This window comes from Mirounga leonina, unplaced genomic scaffold (genome assembly GCF_011800145.1).
Source record: "Mirounga leonina isolate KUSES-001 unplaced genomic scaffold, KU_Mleo_1.0 Mir_169, whole genome shotgun sequence".
In the NCBI taxonomy this organism is placed as follows: Eukaryota; Metazoa; Chordata; class Mammalia; order Carnivora; family Phocidae; genus Mirounga; species Mirounga leonina.
The window spans coordinates 9778789-9800572 of NW_023270431.1; the positions used below are offsets into that span (position 1 = coordinate 9778789).

Here is a 21784-nt window from a genome sequence, read left to right on the forward strand (position 1 = left end):
CTTTCTCCACAGCCTCGCCAACATCTGTTGTTTCCTGTGTTGTTCATTTTAGCCATTCTGACAGGTGTGAGGTGGTATCTCACTGTGGTTTTGATTTGGATTTCCCTGATGCTGTGTGATGTTGAGCACTTTTTCATATGTCTCTTGGGCATCTGTATGTCTTCTTTGGAGAAATGTCTGTTCATGTTTTCTGCCCATTTCTTGACTGGATCTTTGTCTTTTGGGTGTTGAGTTTGGTAAGTTCTTTATAGATTTTAAATACTAGCCCTTTATCTGAAAAGACATTTGCAGATATCTTCTCCAATTCCGTAGGTTGCCTTTTAGTTTTGTTGATTGTTTCCTTTGCTGTGTAAAAGTTTTTTATCTTGATGAAGTCCCAATAGTTCATTTTTGCCTGTTTATCTTGCCCTTGGAAATGTGTCTAGCAAGAAGTTGCTGCAACCAAGGTCAAAGAGGTTGTTGCCTGTGTTCTCCTCTAGGATTCCTGTCTCACATTTAGGTGTTTCATCCATTTTGAGTTTATTTTTGTGTATGGTGTAAGAAAGTAGTCCAGTTTCATTCTTCTGCATGTGGCTGTCCAATTTGCCCAACACCATTTGTTGAAGAGACTGTCTTTTTTCCATTGGATATTATTTCCTGCTTTGCAAAAGATTAGTTGACCATATAGTTGTGGGTCCACTTCTGGATTCTCTATTCTGTTCCATTGATCTATGTGTCTATTTTTGTGCCAAAACAAAACACTGTCTTGATGATTACATTTTTGTATTATAGCTTGATGCCTCTAGCTTTGGTTTTCTTTTTCAACATTCTTTTGGTTATTTGGGGTCTTTTCTGGGTCCATACAAATTTTAGGATTGTTTGTTCCAGCTCTGTGAAAAATTTTGATGGTATTTTGATAGGGATTGCATTCTATGTGTAGATTGCTTTGGTCAGCACAGACATTTTAACACTATTTTTTCTTCCAATCCATGAGCATGGAATGTTTTTCCATTTCTTTGTGTCTTCCTCAATTTCTTTCATAAGTGTTATATAGTTTTCAGAGTACAGATCCTTTACCTCTTTGGTTAGGTTTATTCCTAGATATCTTATGGTTTTAATGCAATTGTAAATGGGGTCAATTCCTTTGTTTCTCTTTCTTCTGCCTCATTGTTAGTGTATAGAAATGCAACTGACTTCTGTGCATTGATTTTGCATCCTGTGACTTCGCTGAATTCCTCCACCAGTTCTAGCAAATTTTGAGTGGAGTCTTTTGGGTTTTCTATGTAGAGTATGATGTCATCTGTGAAGAGTGAGAGTTTGACGTCTTCCTTGTCAATTTGGATGCCTTTTATTTCTTTCTGTTGTCAGAGGCCAGGACTTCCAGTACTATGTTGAAAAACAATAGTGAGAGTGGACATCCCTGTCATGTTCCTGACCTTTACTTTAACTCTTTAGGATTTGCTCTTTTAATATAACTTGGTTTTAAAATTATGGAAAATAGCTATGTATCCAAAGCTAAATGTACAAAAACAGAGAAATGAGACTTTTCTTTATGTGCTCTTTACCCTGCCTATACATAACCATTCCACTTTAATTTTTTGGTTTATGTTTCTGTATTTGTTTTTAATATAAGGTATACACACACATGCATGTTTGTGTCACCCATCCTTTCTTAGATAAAGTGGAAGCATAATTTCACAATATTTTTTATTTAATAATACATCCCAGGAAGCTATTAATATAATCGCCTATAATATGCTCCATAGCATTACACTGGGTGCATATATTATAATTTATTCAATTATTCCCTTATTAAAGGATATCTGAATTTTATGCATTCATTCACTATTGGCTTAAATTGTTTCTTTTTCTAGCTTTATTTATTATATGTTTAATTTCATTTTTTTTCTTTTTAATATCAGTTTACTGTAAATTTTCTCTTATAATTTTTTTTATCCTGTAAATTCCAGTTGCTTTGTTTTCATTATTTCCGAAGTGTTCTGAAATTTTAGTCTGTATTTTCCCTAAGACCCAACAGCTGATTAATAACATCTTTGAAATTTTAATTTGAATTTTGAAAATTCAAAATTTGAATTTTGTTATGGATTTCTAATTTTATTGTATTATGGTCAGAGAATGCTCTGTCTAGAATTGTTTTTTTTAAGATGTTATTTATTTATTTGAGAGAAAGAACATGAAAGAGAGCATGAGCGGGGCGGGTGGTCAAAAGGAGAGGGAGAAGCCGACTACCTGCTGACAGGGAGCCTGATGATGATGCGGGGCTCCATCCCAGGACACTGGGATCACAACCTGAGCTGAAGGCAGCCCCTTAACCAACTGAGCCACCTAGGCAACCCTGTTTTTTCACTTGTTAATATGAATATTTTTTGGTGGTTTGAGGGATAGTCAATTTTCATAAATATACCATTTGCAATTGAAATCCTAAATGAGGGAGAACACCATCACTGCTACAGAAATTTCCTTCATGCCCCTTCTCTTTCGATTCCTGTACCCCCATTTACCCAGAGAAAACAATAATTCTGATTATTTTCTGGCACATACTCACCTGGCTTCTTCTAGAAACTCAGCTAGTGGATCATACAATGAGTAGTCTAATGTGTAATTTTATAAATTTACTTCCAAATTTTTTCTAACATAAAATTTAAAACTATAAATTTAACCAATTATTTTTATACCTGCATCCTACTGATTTTGATATGTTATGCTTTCTAGTTCAAAATATTTTCATCTTGTGTGTTTGTCTGTTTATGTGTGTGTGGGTGAGAGAGAGATCTTTGGTCTCTGAATGATTTTTGTGTATAAACTTAACAAAATTTGTAGTTTTCAGAGATATGTTATTGATTAATTGCATTTTATTCACAAAATTCTATATAATATTTAGCTTTTTAAATTATTTGACATTTATTTTAAGTTTCATCAAGTGATATATCTTGCTGAATGTACCATGTCCAACTGAAATGATTGCATATTGTGAAGTTGTTAGGTTCAATGTTCTATACATCACAATCAATACCAGGTGATTGTTTTCATTTTTCTGTGCTTTCCCTGCTTTTTTTTTCTAGTTGTTTTTATCAATTTCTGAAAGACCAATTTAATATCATATAATCTGCTTATGATATACTGTATTTCTTGTATCTATTAATTCTTGTTTCATATACTTAGAAGTTCTATTATTTGAACCTACATATTTTTAATTGTTTGAAATTTCTGAATAATTCATCTTTCATCATTATGAAATACTGTCCTTTATCTCTTGCAATTTACATTTGTGGTGAAATCTACTTTTGTCCCATATCATTCTTTTTTTTTTTTTAAGATTTTATTTATTTTTGACAGAGAGAGAGAGCACAAGCAGGGGGAACAGCAGAGAGAGAGGGAGAAGCAGACTCCCTGCTGGAGCAGGGAGCCCAATGCGGGGCCCGATCACAGAACGCTGAGATCATGACCTGAACCAAAGGCAGACGCTTAACCGTCTGAGCCACCCAGGCACCCCGTCCCATATTATTCTAACACACACAGTCTACTTAAGCTTCTTATGCTTTGGGTTGGTGTATATTTTTCTAACCAATCACTTTCAACATATCTATATGACTTTATTTAAATTGCATCATTTGTAGAATTATTCTTCTCCATTCTGTCATCATTACATTTAATTGGTATATTTTGTTCATTACTACTTAGTGCAATTATTGTTGAGGTTAGATTTAATTTTAGAATTTTATTTTAATTTATTGCTTATCATTCTCTTTTTTATTTCTGTCCCTCTTTTCTTGTCTTCTTTTGAACTACTGGAATACTTTTAGACTTTCATTTTAGTTTATCTAATGACATTTTAGATAAAACTGTTGGCACAAATTTTTGGTGCCTGCTCTATGGATTAAAATATACCTCCACACATTTTCATAGTCCCCAAGAAATAACATATTTACACTAACAGAAAATGTGGAAACCTTGCGACCATATATAACAATTTACCTACCATAAGTCCTTATATATTACTGTTATTATACATACATATATTATGACTACATATATTTTAAATCCCACAAGACAATAACACAATTTTGCCTCAAAACAACTGTATATTGTTAAAAATATTAAGAGGAAAATATATCCTTTTATTCATCATTTTATCTGTTATTATTTCCTCCAGATTCAAGTTTCCATTGCATATCATTATCTTTCATTTTATTCTTATCTTTTAAAAACTTTATTATTTTTTTTATCCTTTATTTTAAAAAACTTTTAGCATTTCTTAAAGTACAGGTTTTCTGGCAAAGAAATTCTCTTTGTTTTGTCTACATGAAAACATCTTTATATCAATTTCATTTTTAAAAGACATTCTGAGTGGATACAGAAATCAATTTCAGTGGCACTTAAAAATACATTGTTCCATTGTCTTCAGGCCTCTGTTGTTTCTGATAAGAAGTCAATGATTGTTCAAATCATAACCCTTTGTGGAAAACATGCTGTTTTTTTTCTGGCTACTCTTAAGATTCATCTTGATTTTCTCTTTATCTTTGATTTTAGTGGTTTGACAATATGCCTAGGTCATTTTCTTTGTTTTTATTCTTCTTGTGTTTTGCTCAGCTTCTCAAAACTGTAAATTTGTATCTATCAATACTTTTGCAAAAATTTCAGCCATTATTTCTTCAAATATTATGTCTCTCTGAGACACTGATTACAGTTTTTAATATTGTTCCACATGTCCCTAAAACACTGTTCACTTATTTTTCAATCTCTCCTCACTCTTGAATTTGCACAGAAAAAATCAAAACAAAACCAAAACCAAAACACTTTACTAGTCTAGGTTTATATAACTGATTCTAAAGAATCAAATGTTTTTGATGGGATAACATTTGGGCTTTAAAAATGGTAACGTTTATTATAATGTGTTCTCACATTCAGATGACTTCAATCTGTCACTGATTTGTACATGTATACATTATTAATCTACAACAGAGGCTGGCAAACTATGGCCCATGGGCTGCCATCTGTTTTTTCTAAATAAAGTTTTTTAGGTTACAGCCACATCCTTTTATTTTCATATTTTCTTTTTTTTTAAGATTTTATTTATTTATTTGATGAGAGAGACAGTGAGAGAGGGAACACAAGCAGGAGGAGTGGGAGGGGGAGAAGCAGGCTTCCCGCCCAGCAGGGAGCCCGATGAGGGACTCGATCCCAGGACCCTGGGACCATGACCTGAGCCGAAGGCAGATGCTTAACGACTGAGCCACAAGGCCCCCCTATTTTCATATTTTCCATGGCTGCTTTTGTACTACAATGTCAGAGGTAAGTAGTTGCAACAGACACCATAAACACCGGATGCCTATGGGGTGCCTGGGTGGCTCAGTAGGTTAAGCATCCAACTCTTCTTTTCAGCTCAGGTCATGATCTCAAGTCTTGGGATCAAGCCCCTTGTAGGGCTCCAATGCTCAGCAAGGAGTCTGCTTGAGATTCTCTCTCTCTCCCTCTGCCTCTCCCCCTGCACGCATGCTCTCTCTCTAATAAATAAGTAAATATTTTTAAAAAATATTTTCAAAAATCTGGCTATCTTTAAAGGAAAAGTTTGACAACTCTTAATCCAGAATAAGATAATTGAAAAAAATGTCAAAATCTTTATATAAATGAGCTTAAAAGATTCAGATTTATTGTTAGAAACACACTATAGACAATTTTTTGAGAATCATTTGCAGAGAATTCATTAATAACACATCTAATGAATAAATACTTCCCCCCAAGAAAACTTCATCCATTCTCTACTTTAGAATACAAAAGATATTAGAAACATTATTTTTTCAAATATGAAAAGAAAATGATCACCAGTATTAAATGAAATAGTAATAATTGATAATTAGTCTAGTGAAATCCATTATGGCCTAATTATTGTTTAGGGAAGAAAAAATACATTTTAAAATAACTTGGCAAGAAGTCAGTAAACTTACTAATACTTGTCACGTGTAGTATCTGGATTAATTCACTTTAAAAATTGAAAATTAAAATTTGGTGATATGCTAAAATTATATTAAGATTTATAAAAGCAATAAAAATATGTTTTCCTAAAGAAAAAGCTATTGAGCATTATCATTAAAAGACAAAATTATGCAAAGAATTTTTTCAAAATAAATCAAAGTAAACCATACATAAGATGTTCCTATAAATAAGAATTCAGGAGGCATCATTAGATTTCTAAGTATTGAATTTAATGATCATGTAAAGATTATCAAGCATTTTAAGGATATTAATAAATGGGAGAGAAGATCCAGTGCGCCCATTACATACATAGATTACAGATTAAATCAATATATCATTTTATATGAATAAAAAGTCAGTTTCTGAGAATGTTCAAAAGTTGGACAGAAAATAACTGTCCTAGTTGAAGGAACTAATGTTTGGTTCATTACCTCACGAAAAGATCCAGAAAAATAGATTTACTCAGACCTGTGAGTGACAGGTTCTAGAATAGAAACTTCATCACATCAACAGGAAAGGAGATTCTAGAACAAACTTCTTTGAACTGAAAATTCAATCCCTTCATTTAGAGTGAATGGAAGAGACTGACGAGTAGAGGCTCTAAGGCCAAAGTCAACCAAAAATCACTTAAGATCTTTTTTTTTAAGATTTTATTTATTTATTTGACAGAGAGAGACAGAGCGAGAGCAGGAACACAAGCAGGGGAAGTGGGAGAGAGAGAAACAGGCTTCCCGCGGAGCAGGGAGCCCGATGCAGGGCTCGATCCCAGGACCCTGGGATCATGACCTGAGCCAAAGGCAGACGCTTAATGACTGAGTTATGCAGGTGCCCCCAAAATCACTTAAGATCTTAACAATGATTGACTGTGTATACATTCCTTTAACTAGTACTTGCTATATTAAAGTCATACTTAAAGGATTTTATTTATGTCGAAGAATTAAGACAAGACCTAACATTTATGTAGTGCTTAACCTGCTTTAAGAACCATTCTAAAGTGCTTTAAAACATTAAATTATGTAATCTTCACAAGATTTTGTCAGCTTCTCTATAAGCCCAGACCCACATTGTCCTAGAAACCTGTTCCTAACTCCTACTCCACTCTAAAACCAGATTTTAAAGAGACAAATACTTAGTTCTGCAAAGTTTCAGAGTCTACAAGTCATTTTCCCTGCTCTCACACAAACTACAAGTCTGGAGGTCCCCGAAAACACCTTCCAGTTTGATAATTCACTCAGACTCACAGAACTCACTAAAAGCTATTATATTCACAGTTACTATTTAATAGTGAAAAGACACAGATTATAATCAGCCACAGGAAGAGGTTCATGAGATAGAGTCTATGAAATTTCCAAGTTTAAAACTTCTAGTAGTACTCTTCCAGTGGAGCTATGAACAAACACTAACAGCGCCCAGGATTGAGCCGTAACACACACAGAGTACAACAACAAGGAAAGTCATCCGAGTCCTGGTATCCGGAGTTTAATATAGACATGCCTTACTACCCATGTGGCTGACCTATGCTTCCAGCCCCTCCAGAGGCCCAAAGCTCCCACAATAAAAGACTGTCAGCACACACTATCAGACGTGTCCCAAGGCCCCAGGCCAATAAAGGCATTTTATCAGGTAGGATATCCCAAGCATTTAGAGATTACCTTCCAGAAAATGAGGGCAAAGGCCAACCTCTCTTTGGGTAAGCTTAATTTTTTAACACTAGTCCACAGTTACAGTTCATCTGAGTTGCGCTCCTCATGATCACAGACACATACAAGATACAGAAGGAAAATATATTTTCAGATTTTAATTAAAGGAAATAGTTATAGGACTAAATGATAGACACACAAAAAATTATATCTAGTTGCACATTCCATCTTAACCAAATATGCTACTTCTTTAAACCACAAACCTAAAATCCTTTTCAAATTATTGTTATATGATTTCAAAAAGTCTCCTGCATATTTTCCTGTGCATGAAAATGGAAAAGATCTTTGGTAAGGAAATACATACTCAAAATGATTATTATAATTTGTTCCCCTCCTTTCATATATGCAAGAGACTTCTAAGAAAGATACAACCTAAAATAACAAGTAAGCATGCTGCAATTTTATGTCTTGGGAAACTATCATTTTCCTTACTTATGAATAACATTCTTGTTAACAAAACATTCAGAGAAGTTGTAAAGGACAAGTATACACCCTTGCTTTGTAGTCAACATAAGGTACAAGAATGACAAAGTAGAAAAAGTACAGCGCAGAGCAGCTAAATTATGTAGGCACAATTTGTAATACCTTATATAAATATGTTCCCTGGCTTTATGAGTTGAAATTAAAAAGTAAACATACCTTTAAATAAGCTTACTATACCAAACTAACCATGGTAAATGCCATGTATCAGTGGAGAAATACGCTTATTGGATTATGTTATAAACGTGCATAAATCATATATTTTGCTTGTTTTGGATACTGTACAGAATTTCATAATGAGGAATTTCCTTTCAATATTTGCAGTAAATCTATTAGGATATAGTAGCTGCTAGTATTCTGACGTCTAGCCTTAATGACTATATGCACTGAAAATAAAATGCATCATTTCGGACATTCATTTTCAATTTCAACTGCCAAGTGGAATGGTATCATGTATAAGATCAATAGAGTGATCTGACCAAACACACAAATCAGATTATACTCTTACCACCACTAAAATTTTAAATCATCAACAGCACATAATATATCATTCAAAGGTTTTCAATTCTTTGCAACATTTTTCTACAGCACACGGGAAAATTTCTTTTAGCAAGGTAATGAAATCCAACTAATTGGATATTTTATTTAATACTAGCTTCATTAAGGTCATGTTTATAATGTCATTAATCAACTTCCTCATTTTTTATTAACAGATTCATGATAAATAACACATTTTATATTGTCTATTTTGTCCATTGAACCTCTATTAAAATACATTTATTTTTCAGAAGTGTCTCATATAAAGTCTCAGAGAGGTAATTATTACCTAGACTTCTTAATGTATTCCAATTCTTTGGCTAAACGCTAAAACTATAATTTCTGATTATTAAGCTAAAACCATATACTTTTAAAGATTCTGTGTTGAAATTTATCTCTTAAACCACATAATGGTTTGGGGGCAGGAAGGAGAGAATCACTCTGTTTTTGAAAGATATTTTCTGCTCCTGGGAAAAACTGGTCATACAAAAGGTGGTGAATGAATAGATTTTGAATAAAATTAATTTAGATATATGCTATAGGACTTCAATAAAACATATCTAAGAGCTGCCTCAGGCTTGTGCAAAGTGTGAAACATTTCTCATGATAACTAATCTAATAACCACCCAATAACAGAATGAAAGATTTAATCACAATCTATTAGTTCCCCTACTTTCACAACATTCATTCTGTTCACAGTTATCAAAGGGCAACTATCAGATATGTATATCGCTCAACACTTTCTTAAGATAACAGGAAATACAAACTACAGGCCAAAGTAAAATGTAGGCCATAGTTGATGCTTCTAAATGTGTTTCACCATAAATATCAGAAAAGTGCATAATTCTAAAACCATGAGATGAAATTTGATTTAAGTGGAAATAGCATGTTTGTCACCTCAGAGATTTTTATTTTTTAGATGGAAAGGTCACAAATATATTCATTTGTATAAACTATAGGCAAAGTCAGGCGGACTTCAATAGCAGGGGAAATTCTTATTAGCAGCAAGTAATCAGTAAGACAGACGAAATGCTTTATTTTCTAATTTCGAATTCTAATTTTTATTTATTTTCTAAATATTAATTTATTTGAATTATTTTTTACAAATGTTACTACTTAATACAGTAACTAAAGTATTTTTTTTCTTGAAGACTGAAAGAATTCTCTTTTGTTGCAAGGTGTTTTATATTATTTTATTTTACTTCCCCCAAAAAGAAATTATTTTTGGTAAAAGGCAGAAAAATTAGTTTTTCTACAAGGAAAATCTGTTTCTAAATGATAATATGACAGTCTTAATATATATTCTATATTTTAAAAGGACAAAAATAATGAGTAAGTGGGAATAACAGATTAGATAACTGTAACTTTATGAAGGCATGATTAAATCAAGAAGCTGCACACAAATACCTAAGTTATGCAAATTAAAAATGTATATAAGCAGCACAAATACTGTGATACTGAATCATGATACATTATCTGTACACGTAACTACTACTGTTTTTAATAAACCTTTGGGACACTCAGTTTTATGCCCAAGATGACATCAGCATGTCTTTAAAATCTTCTCTCCCTCCTGTATGAGAGGGTATTTTTGAAACTAATTTTCTCATTTAATATTCAAACACAGAAAACCTATTCTACAAGGTGTTGCCATTAATTATGTCCAAGTTTTTGGACCTAACACACATAACCCCATGAGGCTATGACAAATACTATGACAAAAGAGTTATTACATTAAACCTTTTGATGGGATTGACTGATGATGAAACTTTATGACATGCTTGAGCAACACACGGAAGGGATCACATGTGAACTAACACTCTGTCCAACCACTGTAGATGTCCATTCAGATGAAGTTCAATCCAACAAGTGCTTGTTACCATCTGCCCTTCTGTATTCTGCTTCCTACTCTTTCACAAAACTGATTCTTATGGTGCACATCCTAGTTAGTTGATACACAACTTCAAAACTCTGATTAACACACTGAGCAAGAAGAGCAGCAAATTCCTGGTTGGTGAAGATCTTGAGATTGCAGCCTGGTAGAATCTTACACTCTGTTGCAGGGGGCCAGCTTAATCTCTGATTACACTTGGGGCTTTGCACAAAGACTACACTATCACTTAGGTACTCAGTAAAAAAAATTCCCCACTTATCTAACATGAGCACATTCCTCTTCCTATGTCTGCTTGCCATTTCTACAGTAGCATTTTGGTTAACATTGGAGAATAATCCTGTGCAGGACCTTTCTGAGTTTGTTGGATCTGTGACACCATCTACAATGAGTGAGAGCTGTGATGCATGGAAAGTCTCCGCCACTCTCTGGTTTAATTCATGATATGCTACTGAACACCAAAGTACAGGGTCTGAGTAACTGGCTGCAAATTCAAACTATGATTAACAGAGAAAGAGTAATGGGAGATAGTTCTGTGGGAGATCCTATATCCATACATTAGTTCATCGTTGATCACCTGTTTTTCCATCTTCCCTGATACATCCAGGAGATGAAGTTTCTGAGATGTAGTTACTCTGTGGCTTGGTTCACACTGGGAAATTACTGTTTTCTGGGATGGAATAGGTATAATCATCTAGAGGTGGCAGTTCGGTTAGGATTTCAATACTGGAGGCAAAACTTGTGTCTCAAATCTCTGGTAGTAGTAAACATACTTCATCCTTTTAGAGATTAAAAGCACATTCACAGTTTACAATTGCTTTGAGTTTGTGATGACTGTGATGATTAGGCCAGAACCATGATCAGCACCCCATAAAATGTGGCAGTCCTTTTCAATGACAGGGCTATCTTATCCCACTATCTATCATATTTGGTGTACTCAGTCTCCAAATTTCAGAACAAGTGCTTGGTATGGTAACATCTTTAGTATTACAATTTTTAGTGGTGATGGCTTTCTCAAGCTCATCTAATTGACCTGTTTTCTTTAGTTTCTTCTTCAAACTTTTAACTTCTTTTTCATACCATTTTTCTGCCTGTCCATTCTGTTCTCCTCTACCTGCTCCTCCAGGCCCACCAGATGATTTATTCTACCCCAGCAGAAGTGGAGTGGTGGAGTGAATGGCAAGATGGACATGTTCTTACCAAAGGCAGCAATCCACACTAAGAAAATAGCCTCCTTTATTTAACCTGAAGCGCTGTTGACCACCTGTCCTTCAATGGCTCAGCCTAGGGCCCCTTCCTTCTGTAGTCTCTTGTCTGCACCATAGGTTGAGGCCTGTTCAGGGTCACTGCCCTGGTCCACCTTCTGTAGTCAAGCCAGGAGTAAACACTTGCTCACACCTTGGGGAGGCTTGGGGGCTGCCCCACAGAGTGCTCCGAGGACCAGGCAAACTCTGAGCAAAAGAAGGTTTCACAGAGGCCCTGGTGCAAAGTTTATTTTTAAAAATGTCACACACTACACTACACATTCATTTATAAGATTATAAAAAGCAGACTTTTTTTGAAGTACACAATCAATAAACCACCATTTAGTCATATAAGTCATAAGAACTTTTGTAAAATTAACTCTACAATACTTTGATTTGAATGCAGATTTTTAAAAAAATTCTAATTTAATTAAAAATCTAATTATAGTATATTATTAATAGCAGAATTCAACTTGTCCCCATGCCATCACATATACAAAATCTCCCACATTATAACTCAAATCAGTGTGTCCGTATCTAAAGTCATTTATCCTCCAATCCAAATTTGCTATTGCTGGTGCTCTTTATTTTTACTTTGTCTAAACTAATGGTTATCAACAGCAACTACCCTAATGCCTAGCCCAGAAGCCAATGTGTCATTATTCAGTGGCCCATTTCCTACCTCATGCCAATATCTAACAAACCACATGTGGATTCTATTTTCTAAATGCTCCCTAATTTTTTTATTGCTACTTGCCACGAATTTCATCTTGCTATCATTAATTCTCCTCTGAATTTCTGTAAGTTATCATTGCTGCTTTACAAGCCACTCTCCACATTTTATTCAAATTATAATTCCCCTTCCTTGAAAATATTCAGAAATGCCATTCTTACCAAATTACCATATCTCTCTTATTTGCTTCACTGACATCTCATGTAATTCACCACAAAACACCAAAAAACACTGTGATTGCATATTTGTTGTCTCTGTGTTTCAGTATTTAAGAACATCATCCCTCAGGATAAACTGAGACCTTCTTAAGGTAGATGACTTCAAAAGTATCCTGAATATTTTCCTATGCCTAAAAATTGGAAAATATCTTTGGTAAAAATAAATAAATTAAATAATATTCTCTCTACATTTACTAATTGTGTATTCTTGGCCATGTTAAACACTGTACCTTATTAAACAGAGATAGTAATATGATTTCTTATATAGGATTGCTATGAAGATATAATATATTTATATGTTAAAGAACATAGAACAGTGCCAGGAGCATGTTAAGCACTATATAAATATTAGCTCTAATTTCATAAATAGTGTATGAAAACAAGAAATATTTCTTACTCATCATTATCTAAGAAAGTAGTTCCTAAAGTTTATGCTAAATTACTATATGTTAGCAGATATATACACAATAAGTGAATTCATAAATAAACTCAAAATGATTATTAAATGAATCAACAGATGTTACTTTCTGCCTCCTCACAAAAAAAAAAAAAAAGCTGTAGGATATGGTGAAATGCTACATGCAGAATCATTATCCAAAAAAATTAAATATTTAATGCAGTGATATTTACATGTTATAAATATATTAAACTAAATAAGTTTTTATCTTTATCAATCCCATCATCTTGTTCAGAAAATAAACAGAAGCAGTTTTTTTCTACCATTTTTATAATTGGTTGTATTCTTATTCAAGATAACCAAACTACCATCTATTCCATAACTAAAGGCATTAGGTTTCAAGACATAAAGATTTTTATCAATTACCATTAAAATAATAGTGTTGAATTCTTTCTCATTCTTTATTTTTCAAGGCATCACCTTATTATTACTTTAGGATTAGAATGCCCCTTGTACATAACTAAGCTACATATATTAATGGTACAATTTTTTTTAGTGGTGCTCACATAAGTCCTTTTACAAGTACAAACTCCATTCTGAAATTATCATTCAGCTATAGACTAAAGTGTGTGAAATACAAGATTATATACTATTAGCCTTCAAATATTTTTATTAATTTCTTTTACCAGTCTCTTCTCAAAACATTATCCTAAAGCATCTTCTGTGGAAGAATGCCAGTTTTTATTATGGTAAGTTGGAGTAACTATTTTGGAATGTGAGGCACTCTCTGTAAAAGGCTGACCCAACAATGTGGTTCCAGGCAGCCAGACAGCAGCAGGAGATGTCAATATACAATAACATTTAAGAATTCTCGTTAGCCATCAGGGAAATTCAAATCAAAACCACACTGAGATACCACCTTATAAGAGTTAGAATGGCAAAAATTGACAAGGCAAGAAACAAGAAATGTTGGAGAGGTTGTGGAGAAAGAGCAACCCTCTTACACTGTTGAATGCAAGTTGGTACAGCCACTTTGGAGAACAGTGTGGAGGTGCCTCAAAAAGTTGAAAATAGAGCTACCCTATGACCCAGCAATTGCACTACTGGGTATTTACCCCAAAGACACAGATATAGTGAAAAGAAGGGCCATATGCACCCCAATGTTATAGCAGCAATGTCCACAATAGCCAAACTGTGGAAAGAGCCAAGATGCCCTTCAACAGACGAATGGATAAAGCAGATGTGGTCCATATATACAATGGAATATTACTCAGCCATCACAAAGGATGAATACCCAACTTTTACACCAACATGGATAGAACTGGAGAGGATTATGCAAGTGAAATAAGTCAAGCAAAGAAAGTCAATTATCATATGGTTTCACTTATTTGTGGAACATAAGGAATAGCATGGAAGACATTAGAAGAAAGGGAAAAATGAAGGGGAGGGAATCGGAGGGGGAGACGAACCATGAGAGACTATGGACTCTGAGAAACAAACTGAGGGTTTTAGAGAGGAGGGGGGTGGGGGGATGGGTTGGCCCGGTGATGGGTATTAAGGAGGGCATGTACTGCATGGAGCACTGGGTGTTATATGAAAACAATGAATCATGGAACACTACATCAAAAACTAATGATGTACTGTATGGTGACTAATATAACATAACAAAATAAAATTAAATTAAAAAAAGAATTCTCACTTAGAGTTTTTTTGTTGTTGTTGTTTTTACAAGTATAATTAATAAATAAGCTGTTTCAGCTTCCTGCAACCTAATACTCTGCTGTTCAATCTCTGTTCACCTAAAGATGTCACCTTGGGGAAGCTCATTCTGGAATCCTTTTCCTACTGCCAAAGCAACCCAGGAGTTTCCATTCCCACTGTTTACTTGGTGAAAGCAGACCAGCATTCTCTGAGAGAATTCTGAATATACTTTCCATAGAAACTAGGTTAGGAGCTGGGGTTAGTAACAATAGAAATGTTGCCGTCAATAATATTCTTCTATAACATCATAGTAAATAGGATTTGTGAACTTGCTTCAACAATTCATCACCTTTTACGGTATTGTTTATGAGAGGAACTTAAAAAATCTGCATTTCAAAGTGCTAAACTTCTCTGCAGGCAGCTTTTAGAACATAACAAAAATGTTGGTGGGGGAATATTCCTAAATTAATATCCAATAATGAGAACCTGCTACTATACTGTTGACCACAGTGTAATAAACTTTGTTAGCTTTAACTGCACTGAATTCAGTGACTGAGAAAATTATTGAGTCTGAGTGTTTACAGCTGCTTTTAATTTCTGATTAGTCCCTGTTGTTTTAAAAACATAGGAACAGTGAAATATGTCAAGTATACTTGGCTAAAATCTTAAAGGGGGAAATTTTGAAACATTGAAACAATTCAACTGAAAAAAAATTTAATTATGGATAGATTTAATTTACTGAAATACCTCTAACAAATAACATAGATCATTAAAATTTAACTACTGGGTGGTAGTAGAGCGGGGGAATGAGTCGATACTATTAAAGGATGAAGAAATTTGGCATTTTTCTTATCAGCAACATACATAAATTAAAAACACTATTTAAAAAATATGGCAAGAAAACACACATTCTAAAGGATGTTCTTCCCGTCATCCAAGAACCATGCTACAATCACTTTACTACAACAACTCAGGTTTTGAAATTTTATTAACTGTGAAAGAAATATATTGGGATTATTGGCCAGAACTTGCCACAGTTACTTCTACATCACCAACTCCTCATCAATCAAGAAATTGTCATTTTTTTCCCATGGAGTATATTGAAGTTCAGACTGCCTAAATGTCAGTGTGAAAGAGACTTTCTTTGAGATGGTGATCATGTACTTTCACTCTTGCTCATTATTTTCAACCATTTGACTAGATTTTGGCACTCTCCTTCTGGAAATGTGTGCACACATGAAGTAGCAATAGAGGACGAAAATGTCAGAGGCTTCTTTATATTCCAGAGATATGAAATCCCCAATGCGCTGCAAGCAGTATCTTAAACAAAATAAACTCCAGCATTAATTCACTGAAATAATTTAAAGAATTTTCTTGGATTGTCCTGATAGTTTCTGTGCAAATAATTCAACCTTTCAAGAACATTACTCAGCATCTCTATAGACAAAAGATGACTGCTTGTATTATACGTAGTATATTCCTTGCTTTACAAGTTTTTTCAAATGATAAGCCTAAGAGTATCCTTATCACTTAACTGATATGTATCTGACACTTTTGTCCTAATTCTAGAATAATAAAAAGTATTTTTATATTTTGTCATTAAGTTTCCTTGGGCTCACTGATTTTATTTATTTTTTTTTTTAGTAAAGTGCTAGCATTTTTATATATTGTGTATGCTGCATCTATTCTTTGAAAATTCAAGGATCATTGACATTTTATTTTTTTATATCACAGGAAACTTTACAATGCACAATAATTTTGAGGAAGATTTATTTGACTAATTACTTAACTACTATAAAACCCACTATAAAATTTCATACAAGCCTGTGAAATTCCATGCTGATCATTTTATTAAAAATCTAAACCTATACATGAAAGTATAAATATATGTATACATATACTTATATATACTTAAAATGTGGTATTTAATTTATTATATTGTTTAAGAGGGTAATCCATAATTTAATACATTTCTATTCATATGGAAAGTAGGAGGTGTTTTTTCATGATATTTAGTGCAAGAGCACAGTGTGTTGTGTTTGTTTAGCACCTGCTGTGCTGCCACATGCCAATCCATGCTCTCCTCACTTTTCACTTGTATAAACATCAAACAGAAGGGACAAAGAGTAAGATTATTTTATTGAAATATATTTCCTTATTACTAAATACCAGTGTAAGGCATTATGAAAACCTACTCATCTTCCAAGTTCTAGTTCATCTCCCACTTTTTTTTTTAAAGATTTTATTTATTTATTTGAGAGAGAGAATGAGATAGAGAGCATGAGAGGGGGGAGGGTCAGAGGGAGAAGCAGACTCCCCGCTGAGCAGGGAGCCCAATGCGGGACTCGATCCCGGGACTCCAGGATCATGACCTGAGCCGAAGGCAGTCGCTTAACCAACTGAGCCACCCAGGTGCCCATCTCCCACTTTCTTAATGGAGCATTCCCAGATATTAATAATCCTTACTGAGGCTTCCTTTCTCAGAAATGCAACGCTTTTAAGAATCAGTAAGCCCTTCAAATGTGTCAGTCCTTAAGTATCTTTTTTGGTTGTTTAATTCTAAAATGTTGACTGCATGGTGGTGCTGTATCCCCAACCTATTCTTTTTACCTGGGATTTTGAAGAACTTAACTCAAGTATTTCTTGTGTAGTTCATATATATATTTCCCCCAGCTTCATTTAAGATATAATTGACATATATTGTGTAAGTGATAAACAACCTGAAATTTGATACCGTTATATATTGCAGAATGATTATTACCTTACCTTTAGCTCCATCTTATCACATAATTACCATTTCTTTTTTGTGGTAAGAACATTTAAATTCTATTCTCTCAGCAAGTTTCAAATATATAATCTAGTGATGTTAACCATAATCACCATACTATGCATTAGATCCCCAGAACTTATTCTTTTATAGCTGGAAATCTATACCCTTTGACCAGTATCTCCCCATTTCTTTAACCATGCTCCCCTAGCCCTGGTAACCACCATTTTATTCTGTTTCCATGAGTTTAGCTTTTTTTCTCAAGATTCTACACAAAAGTAATATCATATAATATTTGTCTTTCTCCATCTGATTTATTTAGCATAATGTTCTCAAGTTCCAGCCATGTTCTTGCAAATGTTAGAATTTCTTCTTTCTCATGGCTGAATAATAGTCCAGTGGCTTCACTAATTCACATTCCCATCAACAATGCACTAAAATTTGTATGGAACTACAAAAGACCAAAGCTGAAGTCATCATACTTCCTCATCTCAAACCATCCTAAGTGATAGTAATCAAAACAGTGTAAGACTGGCATACAAATGGACACAAAAATTAAGGGAACAGAACACAGAGCCCAAAAATAACCCCTTGCATATATGGTGAACTAATATTTGACAGGAAGCCAAGAATATTCAATGGGGAAAGGAGAGTCTCTTCAATAAATGGAGTTAGGAAAACTGGATATCCACATACAGAAAAATGATATTGGACTCCTATCTTACACCACTCAGAAAATTACTAAATACCACCCATCAGTTGCTCATCCTCCTCAAGTGGCTCAGAAGCACAGTTCATGAAGCCATCTTTTATGAATTCCTGGGACTTACCTCACCTTTACAGGGAATGCAGTTATCAGTGTTCCTGAAAAGGCCTGTTTTAAGGTCAAACTTGAAAAGTAGTTGGGCTGAAATCAATCTTGGCCTAAAGAAAAATAAATACCATAACTAACATTAACATCTTGTACAAAAATTACTAACAACTACTTATCTTAAGTTAGAACCATCTGAAGTTTATTTCAGCTTTAAAAAGTCCAATATTTTAGAAATAAATTAACTTAGGGTATTAGGGAAGTAGTTTATAAAGAAAAAAATGCACAAGAAACTACTTGGAAATGAAATTAAAAAAATAAGGGTTTAGCATAGTCTCATTATAGTCTAGGTTTCACAGGTGAAATATTCCAAAAAGAAGATAAGAAATAGTAAATGAGTCATGCAAATGTATATAATTATTAATAAAACATACCTTAGCATATACATACACAAATTACATACACATATAATATATCAGGGTAATAATTTAGGCAGCCTCCTTTTAGCACTTCAACAAAGCACAGCAATAAATCTATCTTATATCCAATCTTTCTCTGTTTTTCTCTCCATCTCTCTTCTCTCTCTCCCTCTCTCTAAGTAATACAATTCACTGCTTTTGTTGTTGAGATACTATTTCTGTATTTAATATCTGTTCTTCCTTTTTTTTGTAAATAATTTATTCTAATTAAATCAAAATGCATGTGCACTGCTGCTATCTTCTCATTAAACATTACTTGCTGTTATAAGACATATGGATTGCAATCAAACATACAAAAATGCTCAATATAATTAATTATTACCACTCACTAGTATGGCTAAAATTAAAAAGATGGACCATATCAAGTGTTGGAGGAAATGTAGAAGAACAAAAATTTTGGTACTTTGAAAAGTTTAACAAAATCAAATAACCCCTTAGAGACTCAGCAAAAAAAGAAAGAAAAAAGAAAACAGGAAATGTAAGAGGGGATAGGTATCACCATGGGCCCTACAGACATTAAAAGGATAAAGTGAGCTCTTCCCCTTTCGTGGCCATGGCTGAAGCGCCAGCAGCCAAAATAAAGTTCAGTCCTTTTGTAACTTCTGACCAAAAGCCAGAACTGTAAAAGACATTTAAGTCTTCGCACATTCACAGGAAGATTGTCTTCCCCTCTTTCCAAACAGCTGAGATAGAAGAGCAGTGTTCGATCCATGCCCTTCCGAAAGGAGGATGAAGTACAGGTTATGTGAGGACACTACAAAGGTCCTCAAATTGGCAAAGAAATCTAGGCTTACAGGAAGAAATACATCATCTACATGGAACGAGTGCAGCAAGAGAAGGCGAATGGCATGACTGTCCACATGGGCATTCACCCCAGCAAGGTGGTTATCACTAGACTAAAACTGAATAAAGACCACAAAATGACCCTTGAACATAAAACCAAATTTTGCGAAGTTTAGGAAAGGAAAAGGGAAAATATTAGGAAGTAACAATTGAGAAGATGCAGGAATAAAGTAATCTTGTATATGACTTTAAATAAAAACTATAAAAATGAAAAAAAAGGATAAAATGAAAAATATTATGAACACCTTTTTGCAAGTAAGTTCAATAACTTGAATAGAATAGACAATTCCTAGTAAATACAGCTCACCAAACTTAAAGAAATAGAATGTCTGAATAGCTATATATTAAAAAAAAAGAAGTCATAGTTAACTTATTCCCACAAAGAAAAGATCAGGCTCAGATGGTTATAAACTGTAACCAATTTTTTAAAAATGGAACAGATTATATAAAAACTCTTACAGAAAATAGATGGGGAAGGAACAAAGTTTATTATAAGGAAATACATCTGTGTCCTTTTCATCCACAAAAAATAAGAATAAACATCTGAAATGATCAACATGTTTCTGCTTAAATTTTTTCTCATGGTTTCAGAAGTAGGTATTTTTCTAATATTTGTTCTAAGATATGTTTAGAAGCATCAACTGTGGCCTACATTTTACTTTGGTCTGTATTTTGTATTTGCTGTTAGGTTAAAGTGTTGAGAGATACAACTGATAGTTGCCCTTTGATAAATGTGGGCAGAATGAATGTTGTGAAAAGGAAAGGGAATTAATAATTGGTTGTGATGAAATCTTTCATTCTATTGTTGGTGATTATTAGATTAAATATCACGAGAAGTTTAACACTTTCTAGAAACCTGAGGCAGCCCATAGATATCTCTTCATTGAAGTACTATAGCAAATAATTAATTTCATTCAAAATATATTCATTCAACTTTTGTATGACCAATTCTTACGGGAACTGAAGGTAGCAATAAAAAACATAGATTCTTCTCACACCCCCAGTATCACAGATATTGTTTAAGATAAGATTAAGAGATATTTAAATTTTTTTAATAAATACTATAACATGCATCTACATGGAAAAGGCAATTCACCTCAACTGGAGAAAATCAAGTCAAGATTCAAGTCAAGAGCTAATCCTGGTGAAAACACAATTTATTAATGGTTTTGACTTTTAATAATTGTTCTAAAAATATTTTTGACAGTTGAAAAAATATTGAATGCCTCTCATAAATATCTTGCATAACTTTACTTAGAAAGTATAGTTAATTTTTGCATAATATTAACGATCTTTGTTAGAAATGTTTTTGATGACAGAATAGTAACAAAAATGAGGAGTAATGTACTTATTTCTTTTTAGCTTAATATTCTGATTGTAATTTTCCACGATTAGAAAGTATACTATAATTTATATGTCTATGTATAAACTCTTCTGTATTTACCATTTCTGACAATATTCCAGAATAGGATTAGAAATATTACCAAAATTTAAAATTAGCAGGATAAAGGATATAACACATTGGGGGGTTCTATGCATATTGCTAAAGTGATTTATTTCCTAGTAATTGTTAACCAATTTATAGTTCCATCATCCAATTAATTGCATTTCTACCAAAATTAAGAATTTTCACTCAAAATAATATTGTGTAGTTTATAGAATGTAAAAATATATGTAATAAAGGCAAAGCAGAATATTAATGATAGAGGAAAATTTTATCACTACAATGTGTTAATCCATCAACAAAGATAAAGAAAGGAGATTTAGGATAGGAATGGAGAATTAGTAACTGCTAGCTGTGTAGAGTTAAGAAAATTAATGCATAAATAACATTCTTTCAAAAAACATTACAGTCAATTGAATATTTTTATAAATCATTAAGATCCATGCTAGAAAGCGATATGTCCTACAATGTTAAAATAGATACATGATCACTGGAGAGGAGACAATACTTCAAACTTAGACTATGGAAGGTTTTGTGGAAAAGATGAAATTTGACAAGACTTAACA

At 33.4% G+C, this 21784-nt stretch overlaps 1 pseudogene; it reads right to left on the bottom strand.

Annotated features, from left to right (window-relative positions):
- Positions 1-10460: 10460 nt before the first annotated feature.
- Positions 10461-11972, bottom strand: LOC118017417 (annotated as a pseudogene).
- Positions 11973-21784: the final 9812 nt, after the last annotated feature.